The sequence below is a fragment of the Bidens hawaiensis genome, unplaced genomic scaffold, assembly GCF_021521415.1.
Source record: "Bidens hawaiensis isolate Kalapana, Puna unplaced genomic scaffold, B.hawaiensis_p1.1 tig00024836_1, whole genome shotgun sequence".
Classification (NCBI taxonomy): domain Eukaryota; kingdom Viridiplantae; phylum Streptophyta; class Magnoliopsida; order Asterales; family Asteraceae; genus Bidens; species Bidens hawaiensis.
In genome coordinates this window covers 290390-302695 of record NW_027493938.1, presented here as the reverse complement: position 1 = coordinate 302695, position 12306 = coordinate 290390, and the positions used below count along the sequence as shown (strand labels likewise).

The 12306-nt window shown below is 29.9% G+C and overlaps 1 pseudogene; it reads right to left on the bottom strand.

The window, feature by feature from the left end:
* Window positions 1-3186: 3186 nt before the first annotated feature.
* On the bottom strand, window positions 3187-12094 carry LOC143570144 (3-hydroxyisobutyryl-CoA hydrolase 1-like; annotated as a pseudogene).
* Window positions 12095-12306: the final 212 nt, after the last annotated feature.

Sequence of the window (12306 nt, the reverse complement as noted above, 5' to 3'; positions counted from 1 at the left end):
GGATGAGGTCTAGCTGAGAAGGCTGTTCTTCAGGAGACCTGCAAAACAAACACCGTAAGCTCGTCACTGAGAAGGGGGGGGGGTTCCTCCTTGTGACCACCCTCCGGCGTGAGAATCAGACTAGGTTGCTCTGAATATAAGTGTATATTAAGAGATTGCTAGATAACTGGATAGCAGATGATCTTACCATTCCAAGATGTTGGAGTATTTATAGCCGAAGGTAGGTTTCCTAGAAGGTACAGCCGGCTGAATAGTATTCCTGTTCTACCAACAGTGGACTATACACAGGCCATACTGGTTGGTGGATAGATTACGGCCAACAGTAAGTATGTCGGCTGCACTATTCCTCCAACTGTAGATTATGCACGTCCTACCTACTGTGGATTATACGCAGGCCATGCTGGTTGGTGAATAGGTTACGGCCAACAGTAACACTATTTCACCAACTGTAGGCTGCGCACGCCCTACAGTAAGGGTTGGTGAGTAGGCAGCGGCTAATAGTGACAAACAGTACTAGAGGGTGCTCCTCCTCGCACTGTTGTCGGTGAGCTGTCACCCTGTGATTGGCTCATGGGTTGTTCTGGTCAGATCGTCTGTCCTATCCATACCTTGGTAGGTATAGTACAGATCTTTCAGAATCGTACAGACTGGCTCATTTAGGCGGGATTGTTCCCGCCTTGCTCATTCCTTCATGTGACTACTGAAGTATCTATTGTCTTGTGCGTGTAGCCCTGCTGTCCGCGGGTAGCCTTCCCTGATGGCTTGTATCCGCAACTGCGGGAACAGGCGGGGTACTTCACCATTGGGAGACTTTCCCTGCGTGTACAGCTTGCGTACTGCGCGTAAGGTTCTATGAGCATGGTGGGTCCTGCGGGAGCAGATGGTCTTTGCGCAGACGTCCCTGTTTAAGGTGAGTCTTGCGGGACCAACTGGGTTCTGCTGGGACCTACCTCTTCAGATTGCAAACAAGACATGTTCTTCATCAGGGCTTTGTCTCAAGCTTTTCCATTGAATTGAAATTGAAATCAAGGTTAGGAAAGTCTAATCTTGATAATTTATCACTATTTAATATTTATATTCTTGATTTAAACAGTGATCATTTACATTTGATGATATTATTATTGGCTAATTTTTATTGCTATTAATTAATGTTAAGAAAAACGAGTATGTAAATATGTGACGGACAAATGTGCATGAATCTGTGTAATCAAAGAGTCGGATACATATATTACGTACAAAAACAAGTGTTGATATTATTATTGGCTAATTTTTATTGCTGTTAATTGCATTAAGATAAACGAGTATGTAAATATGTGACGGACAAATGTGCATGAATATGCGTAATTTGAGAGTCGGATTGCTACATTACGCACAAAAACAAGTGTTGAAAATTATAACATGTTTATTTCCACATAATGTTACACTAGGCACTTTATGTGTATAAATATGTCTATCGATTATAGCCATTTTGTGTGTGGTCTAGTTGTGCTTTCGAAATAGTTTTTCAAGTTCAAATATTTATGAAAAGATTTAGACAAAAAGTTCAGATCCTTAAAAAAAATGTTAAGTGGTCAAAAATTTTGAAAAGTTTATACACAAACTAAAATGCTTGCTACAAAATTAATAAAACCTACATAAATGGTTGACGTTAAACAAAACTTAAATGATAAACTCGTAAAATTCTAAACTAAAACTTTATATAAATGTTAAAAAAGTTGGTACAAAATGGCTGCCACCATGACACCATCTTTTTCGCTCATTTCTTGTATGGTATCACCTTGCCGGCTTGCTCTGTTTTTACTCTCATTTCTTTTGTTTATCGAGTTTTTTAATTCATATGAGCAATTCGCATGATTAGTGTGCATGTTCACATGACCTACTTGCGCGTGTATATTCGTCTAATCCATTAAAATGGTGCCTCCAATTTCCTAGTTTTGAATATCAAACAAAACTCCTTCACAAATTGATGCAACTATTTCCTAACAAATAACACCATACAATCACTAATTAATAATCATGTGTAGTCATGTAACAGGTGTTGCCATGCTATGAAGGTATACAAAAATTAATAATCATATGTAACTTTCATTTGTATATATCAGTGATGTAGTCATGTAACAGGTGTTACCATGCTATGAATTGTTCAACTATAATCCATTAATTGTATCATTATTAAGAAAAGTTGAGTATAATGAGAGTACAAATTAAACTGTAACATAGAGTATTTTATATATTTGAAGGTGATTTATAAGGAAGCTGAAAATTCCAATAGAATACATTAATAAATTTGTTAAAAGGAATGAAGAGTGCTTCTCTTGTAACTCGAGGTTAGTATCCTTTGGTTATCATTAGGGTTGTTTTTTTATTTTATTTATTTATTATTAAGTAAGTGGTGAGTTTACAATTTTGTATGAATGGGCCTGATCATGCATATATGTTGGGCTTTAACTAAAACTGATACTGATACTGAGCCTGGTTCTACTTTACTAAAGCCTATTGCATAAGTGCTGGGTCAAATGTATTTAGTTTCTCCACTGACCTCACTTAAACAAAACACAAGGATAATGAAGAGATAATTCAGTTGTGTTATAAATTAACTTTTAAAAAAGTAAATCTTTAAAAAAATTTAGATTTCATATGTATTTTGTTAAAGTCGCTTATTCTTTAGAAAAGAATTTATCATTTTACATTCTTTTTTCACAATAATGGAACAATGAAGGTAACTTGTGTGGTTTTGAGTGACTTTATTGAAACAATGTCTTTATTTAATTATATTCTATCCCTTTTTCTTTATATTTTTACTACTTAATTATTACAAAACATATTCTTTAGAATCAAGGACCCAATCTATGACTAGATATAACTTCATGTTTAGAGAAGTTACTAGAGCGTATAGTCTATCATTAAAAGGTCTCAATGACTAGAATTTGGTCTTTTCATCAGGTTGATTCTAATTTAAGGCTCTATATTGAGTATTTCAGCGTTTTACATTGTTTCTTTTGATTGATTCTATATTTAATTTTTATATTTTCTGGTATATTACAGCCCATTGATATTACTGAACTTGGTTAATTTCGTTATTTAGAGTATAGTCGCATTACACTAGCAATATAGCCATGAAACATATTCGTCGACGTTTGTTGATAAATATGATTATACAAAATAATGTCACGCATAATTAAGTTGCTAGATCTTTGACAATGCAACGTGGCTCGGGTTTGGTCTTGCGAACAGTCGCAATGGCTGCCAGTCTTCATCATCAATTGCGGAGAAACATTTGTTCACCATTTCCTCATTCACTAGCTCTAGTTTTGACGGTGACCACTGTCAAAATCAGAAAGAGTCGCTAAACATACTCGGTCACTAAATCATTCTTAGATCAACTTTTATATTAACTATGTTACTAATACGGATTTTTGTTCATTTTAATCAAATTATAATTTGTAAACACAAAATGAGGTTTTTTCTATTAAACCTGTCTAACTGTTTTTTTTCTCACAAATTTCAAATAAAACCACAAAATAATCAAATTCATTTTTTTATGAATTATATATATATATATAAATATATATATATATATAATTTCACTTTCGCAAATTTATTACGTTATAAAAAAATTCATCAAAAAAATTCTACTCTTTAATAAATGAAATATATATATATATATATATATATTTCATTTATATATATATATATATATATTTCATTTATTAAAGAGTAGAATTTTTTTGATGAATTTTTTTATAACGTCATAAATTTGCGAAAGTGAAATTCCGTCTGTAGCACTGATCTTAGTTACAATAGTAGTCACGAATATTTAAACTTTTGCAATGAACAATATCGCAACGGCTTAAATTGCTGTTGCTGAGTTTGCGACCTTCAATGGCAAGTTTACTTGGAATCTGGGTTGCAAAAAATTTACGACGAAATCCGTTGTCTAGTTAATAAGTAATAACATGTAACATATTACTAAGGTTATAAGTTATAACGTGTGCAAACATAAAAGCCAAAGTTGTGAAATATTACATGTGGTCTTTTATCTTTGTCAATTTGCATTGCTCTTGGACCCTGCAATTGGTGAAGTTCTAATTACTTTTATTTTCAAACAACAATATTTATATTATAAACACACAAATAAACACGGGAAATTAATCTGTGATTTAACAAACCTCGTAAAAATCATCATTCACAGTTCTTCGAAGAAGATGACTAACAACAAGATGTTCACGAGCAAGACATTGTTCAAGTTTCTGTGATCGACCTTCTCTAATCTAGGAATACATACAAATAACTTCAGTGAATTTCATAACTTGAGTTGGATTAATTTCAATTCATTTCGGTTACCAATTTCAATGCAAGTTTTATGCATAGAGGTGAAGTCGATTTCATTGATCTTATTGCATCAAATATCCACTTTTCGTTGCTGTCCACAGCTGTATTCTCCTAAATGAATGCAAATATAAATCATAATCAATTTTCAGAATATGAAATTATAAATAATTAGGTAGTAATTTATAACTGAACTTACCAATGCTAATAATATATCTTCTACTGTCTCTCTTGAGAAGCATTTGTTGATAATTTCAAGCCTACCATCGAATACACATTAGTATAGCATGATAATGTATATATAAGTAAGTGGATACATATCTATATATCTATCTATAAACGAAGACCCTAAAATCCTACATGTCGTGATGTGGTCGCTCCCCCCTTTTATAGAAGCCACCAGATTGCTTGATTTTTAAATGGAGGTCTCTCATTGATTTAACCCAAATTCATGGGTATGAGCCTTACCAAAACCAGATAGCTCTTAAACGGGTTATAACATCTCATTAAATTAAAAATTAACCTTAGCAATATTTGATATGAAAATCCTATAAAATAGGGATATAATAAAATTTAATATCCAATTTAAAAAGAAAAAGATATTATTTATAACCAATAAACAATTTTATAGTAAAAAACATAAGCGGGTCATGGGTCACGAACTCTAGTTAGCTTTTAAATGGGTTATAGCATATCATTTATTTATTAAACCTTTTTATCATCAAATCCTTAGTATATTATTAACTTTCTAACAATAAAGAAAATTAAAATCCAAAAAATAAATATTAAAAAACAAAAAATGTAAAATAACCATTCTCTCAAGCCATCAGATTGATTTATTTGTAAATGAATATTTCTCACGCATTTGACCCGAATTCACGGGTAAAGGTCTCACCAAACCCAGATAGCTCTTAAACGGGTTATAACATCTCACTATATTAAAAATTAATCTTATCAAATATTTGATATGAAAATCCTATAAAATAGGGATATACTAAAAATTAATATCCTATTTTATTTAAAAAAAGATATTATTTATAATTAAGAAACAATTTTATAATAAAGAAAATAAACGGGTAATGAATATCACTAAACCCAGATAGCTTTTAAACCGGATTATAACATATCATTTATTTGTGAAACCATTTTATCATCAAACCTCAAGTATATTAATTATTAACTTTCTTACAATAAATAAAATTAAAATCCAAATATACAAATATAAATATTAAAAACGAATAATGTAAAACAACCCCCATAACACGGGAGATAAAATATAGTAATATATATAAATGAAAACCCTAAAATCCTACGTGTTGCGATGTGGTCGCTCCCCTTTTTATAGAAGCCACCAGATTGCTTGATTTTTAAATAGAGACCTCTCATTAATACAACCCAAATTCATGGGTATGAGTGTTACCAAAACCAGATAGTTCTTAAGCGAGTTATAACATCTCATTAAATTAAAAATTAATCTTACCAATTATTTGATAGGAAAATCCTATAAAACAGGGATATACTAAAATTTAATATCCAATTTAAAAAGAAAAAGATATTATTTATAATTAATAAACAATTTTATAGTAAAAAACATAAATTGGTCATGGGTCACCAAATACATATAGCTTTTAAACGGATTATAACATATCATTTTTTTATGAAACCCTTTCATCATCAAACCCTAAGTATATTGTTAATTTTCTTATAATAAAGAAAATTAAAATCTAAAAAGTAAATATTAAAAAACAACAAATGTAAAACAATCATTCCCTCAAGTCATCAGATTGATTTATTTGTAAATGAAGGCTTCTCACGCATTTGACTCGAATTCACGGGTAAAGGTCTCACCAAACCCAGATAGCTCTTAAACAGGATATAACATCTCATTATATTAAAAATTAATCTAATCAAATATTTGATATGAAAATCCTATAAAATAGGTGTATACTAAAAATTAATATTCTATTTTATTTAAAAAAAGATATTATTTATAATTAAGAAATAATTTTATAATAAAGAAAATAAATGGGTAATGAGTATCACCAAACCCAGATAGCTTTTAAACTGGTTTATAACATATCATTTATTTGTAAAACCATTTTATCATCAAACCTCAAGTATATTAATTATTAACTTTCTTACAATAAATAAAATTAAAATCCAAATATACATATATAAATATTAAAAACGAATAGTGTTGGATAAAATCTAGTTACATATATAAATAAGTACATGTATGTATATACATGCAATCATGCATATATGTTTCTACACGTGAAGAGATCGATATGCATATAGCTAGAAAGAACATGGGACTATACATGCATTTATACATAAATACACACATAAATAAGTACTATACGTGTATATACACGCTTTGAAACACACATACCCGCATGGAAACATGCGTACAAAAGAAAATTTATGTTTCCACTTGTACAAATGTTACCAAGAATATTGTTGTCATTGGTTTCCATGTTTTTTTTAATGACTAATTTGGATCACTCACGGACCACTAGAGTATCATTGTGTCACCAGTGGTACCACACGATCATATCCACCACCAAGTCATCAATTCAGGAGCAAACTCAATATTTGAGAAAACCCACTCTTGTGAGATTCGAACCTAAGACCTTATGACTACTAAGTTTTATCTCATCACCAAAATACCAGTGGACTATAATTCCTTTGGTTCATTGGTTTCCATGTAACTGATTATTTTTAAAAAACATTGATTAATTAGTACAATTTTTGTTCTTGTAATTTTCCCTCATAAAAATATTCTGAAGAAAAAAGTGTACAAAGTGAGTCATCTGAAAAAAGAGTGACTATGTTTCCATTTGAAGAAAATTTATAAAAAGTGTGAATTGTATACATAAATAATGGAAGAATAAAAATTAGCTACCTTGAATTTGCGTTCTCTAATTTATTGTCTCTTTTATTTGCATACTTGCTAATAATTTCAGAGATTTTTGTTATGTTCTTTGCATCTGATGAAGCCATCATGCTAAGCTCATCCTCCAGTGAAGCTAAATGCTATTATAATTCAAAAAAATCAAACCATTAACTAATATTGTGACAAATGGCAACTTTAACAGTCATATGCTAAGCGAATTACCTTCGAATGCACATGGTGAGTCGCGAGACCATATTCAACCATTTCAAGTCCATTTAATCGTACCCCAGTGAGTGCCACATATTCGCCTATAGATTGGACACGAACGATTAAAATAGAGGCCAAAAGTGCTTGCATATCAAATGATATGTAGAATTATAGTTTAGGAATGTGTTTACCAAAAAACCCTCGACGTTGTGACAGGAAATAAGAGGAACCAACATCTGGAACTGATCCTATTGATGTTTCTGGCATTGCGAATAATGTATTCTCTGTCACAATTCTAAATGCCGCATTCATTGATAATCCAGCTCCTCCTCCCATTACTATTCCATTTATAAGAGCGATCTATGGTTTATCGGCCGATCAATAACACGTACAATGAATTATTGATATACACACATATGAGATAAAAAGTAGTTTTTTGGTTAAATTGTACGAAATCAATCTAGACTATTGATGAAGATGAATAAAAGTTTAAAATAAAGACAATGATAATTTCGTGATCTTACAATCTTACAATATTAATAAAAGAAAATGTTGAAGCTTAAGTGTCAAGCCCACATTTCACCTAATTTCTAATCTCTCATTCCATTAATTCTAGCTATTCATGGGTCATGGGTCAAAACCATTTTGTCAAATGGGTTATAACATAGTGTGGATTATATTCATTATTGAATCAAATGTCATTTCATACCTAAGGTTAGACCAGCTACACAACTTTAGTATCTCTTTTTTTAAATTTTTTGCAAATTAGCACATGATGTTTCCAAGATCATGCTATTTTAGCACTTTTTGTTAACCTTGTTTGTTTTTTCTATTAAGTCTACATTAAATTAATTCACAAATATTTTGAGAATCACAACTGAAATAAAAGATCTTATTTATCTTTATCATTTGACAAAACCAAAACCCGTGTAATACACAATTAATATATGGTTACAATATTTTATGGAAAATACAGTAAAATTGTGATTAACTTACAAGTGGTTTCTTATAGGTCCCAAGTAAGTAGTCTAGACTGTATTGTTTCCGGAAAAAGTTTGCACCGAAGCTCCAATTTCCTTGATAATTAAGAAAACAAAAGAGGATAAACCGATAAAGGTAATTTTAAGACAAATTCTTAATAATTAAATATGCATCTCTTATTAAGTAACTTATGTATCTATAGTTGATATAAAGAAAAAGTGGGTGGTATTAGCCGATTGAAAAAAAATATACTTCAAAATGAAACTCTTCATTTACTATATGCCATCTCTCTTTCCTTTGATGACAACTATTGACAAGTTATATTCTATACAACGTGTTATATCTAAGGTTGCAAAAGTTGCTAGACGGATTTTAGACGGTCGACTGATGAGTTAGGTGTACTCGGACTACTCGAGGAGTACTCGAACAATACCCGGAAATGATAAATATAAAGAAAATAAATTTGTGTATATTATATATATGTCAAATATGATAAGTATAGTAATATTTATAACAAAGTAAGTGAATATCAATATAAATAAGATAAATACATTTTTAAATACTATATTATTCTAAAATTTGTTAATCATTAAAAAAAAGTTATATTCCTTCTTTAATACTATGAAAATATGAATTATGTTTTATTTTTTAAATCAAAATTGGCCCAAATTGACCGACTAGACGTGATTCTGGCTGAGGTTGATCACCTTTTATCGATTCTTAATAATTAGACGGATTTAAAGAAACTCTCCTCAATGTTTACCTTGTAGTGAGTACTCGGAGAGTATTCAGCTTTAGAAACCTACTTTTATAAGATTAGTCATATCCTCTCTCTTTCATTTCATAATATTTTATTTTAACATTTAAAAATATTTCTAAGTCACTGTGTTTTAAACAAATATTTGACTTTTAAAAACAACTTATCGTTGGCCTGCACATGTGCCCAAACGACAAGAAACATTAATAGAGTCCGCTAAACATCAACGAGTACATCACATTAGATGTAAAATAAAGTTTCATTGGGATAATCGTTGGAAAATTCTCATATTTATGAAAATAAATTTTAAGTTTTAGGCATCATTTACAAAAAATTTCAGAAATAAATATTATAAACTAGTCGTGATGAGTAGTTACAGAATCAATTATAACTTGTCACGTGTCCTTAAACTAAGCGTAACAAGACGTTCATTAATCATTTACTATCATGACTAAATGAGTTTCATGCCTCGTAATCAACGCCCATGAGTAATTTATAAGTCTTAAGTCGCGACAAGTAAATTATAAGGTTAAACTAGTCGCGACGAGTTAACTACTAATAAAATACTCGTGTAGGGAATGTAGACTAGTCGTCGTGACTAAATGACTTATGAATTACTCGAGGGCGTTGATTACGAGGCATGAAACTTATTTAGTCATGACGAGTAAATGATTAGTGAACGTGTTCGTTACAGTTAGTTTAAGGACATGCGACGAGTTTTAATTGATTCTACAAACTATTCGTTACGACTAGTTTATAATATCTATTTCTTGAATTTTTTACAAATGATACCTAAAACTTAAAATTTGTTTTCATAAATGCTTATTTTTGGAATTTTCCCTAATTACTTACTGTATATTTAATCTACGTTTCTAGCTCTTATCATATACCTTACGACCTAGCTTCTTGCCAGCCTATGATTATAATTACGGAAATTAGTTTATACGTGCGTAAAGTTTTACACATGTATTTAGTTATTGAATGTTTATCTATACACATGTAAACTTATGATTAAATATATGTAATCACAAATCTTATATATTATAAATGATAAAACTTTGTACCTGCGCTCGTAAACGTTATTAGAGATGTAACATCCCCAAGCTTTTCCATTTCCCTGTTATGTACGAAGTTTAACCATAGGAATTAGTGTTTTTAAAGTTTAAACTATAAGTAAAACATAAAATATATATATATATATATATATATTAAAACATGAATTCTTTCCATAAATAGTATGTCTTTTTATAATTTCATGATAATAAAATAATTTAAAATTAAATTAAATAATTAATTTCATAAATAACATCCATTCTTATAATCCCTTGTCAATTAAATAATTCAAAATTAAATTAAATAATTATTTCTGTTAATAGCATGCATTCTCATAATTCTTCTAATAAAATAATTTAAAATTAAATTAAATCACATTTAACTTCTAAAATTCTTTTTAATATAATAAATCAAAATTAATTCATTGTTTAGATTTTGATTAAATCCATGATTTATCTTTTTAAAATTCAAATTTGTTTATGATATTGATGTCAAGATTTGAAGTTAGACTTAATCATTATTTTTGTTGTCTTGTTTGATGGGTTCTAACCTAGTAATAACTAAAATAAGTAGAGTGAATCATATTAAAATTTAAAAGAATAAGAGCTTAACATTATTATCTATAGTTAGATATATAAGTCAAAATTAATTCATTGTTTAGATTTTGATTAAATCCATGATTTATCTTTTTGAAATTCAAATTTGTTTATGATATTGATATCTGGATTTGAAGTTAGTCTTAATCATTATTTTTGTTGTCTTGTTTTATGGGTTCTAACCTAGCAATAACTAAAATATGTAGAGCGAATCATATTAAAATTTAAAAGAATAAAGAGCTTAACATTATTATCTGTAGTTAGATATATTTAACGGGACATATATAGGATTTTAAAATAGTGGTTGTAGATATTGCTGTTAGTTGTTACCTTTAAAATAACAAATTTGATTGTGGGATCGTTCTCATGCAATTCGAACATCCTTAACATTTGAACAAGCTGCAAAACATAATCGGTTTATTGAAGATGATACGTAAAAGATAAGGAAGAAAACAAGAAAAGTAGCATACGAGTTCGTAATTTAAGGCATTTAGCTTTCTTGGTCTGTTTAATATCACTTTCATCCCACCAGATATTCTTTCCACTGTTACCTAAAAAATGAAAACCAACAGTTATGAATATATATTACACTTTTATATGGTAATTCTACATGACATGTACGGTTTCTTAAATTTGTTAACCTGAAAATTAAAGATTTGACGTACAATAATTTGTATATGCTTATTCTGTATCTGCATCCCGTAGGATCTATAAACCTTTTGCACCTTATCAACCAAATATGACTTTGCACTTAGGTTGAACCCGAACCCATCGAGGTTATAATAAGGGCATAAATTCTAGTTGCACAATTTACTACTAGAAAACTGGGTATTCTGAAAATAAATTTAAACGGATCGATGTGTTTTTTTTATCTATTTAACTTCGTTTTTCATAGGTTGCTGCAGCTTTGCGATCGATATTTAAATTTAATGTTTATTTAACTGATTTTTTTCTTCAACCCTTTTATGACCAGTTAACAAAATGGTTGCAAAATTTGCGACTGCTTTGTGACATTTCAGTGGATGCAAATTTTGCGACTGAATTGGCGGGGGTTGTTAATTTTGTAACCCTTCTGATTTTAAGTCACATTCAGGGGTCAGCCCTTTTATTTGTCACACAAATGCATATGTGTGTGGTGTTATCTGGTTGACATACGGTTTGGTTATCGGGTTTGTTTTTATACAAAATAAAATGTTCAAAAATAATAGCAGAAGCTAGAAAGATTTGAAACCAACGTACCATCTTTACCTCTTTGCTAAAGACAGATGAAGCCATGTGTGAGTATTCGTTAGAAAAAGTGTTTTAAAGAATAATAATCTGAAAATGGTGAGATAGATTTTCAAATGAATCAAAAGGGATGCATTTATAGGACAAGTTGAAGTTTCATAGTCGCATGTGGTGTCTAAGAAAATAATAAATATATCAAATCAAATACGAATTATGATTTAACAAATTCAACATTGGAGGACTTATAATATAAAGGGATA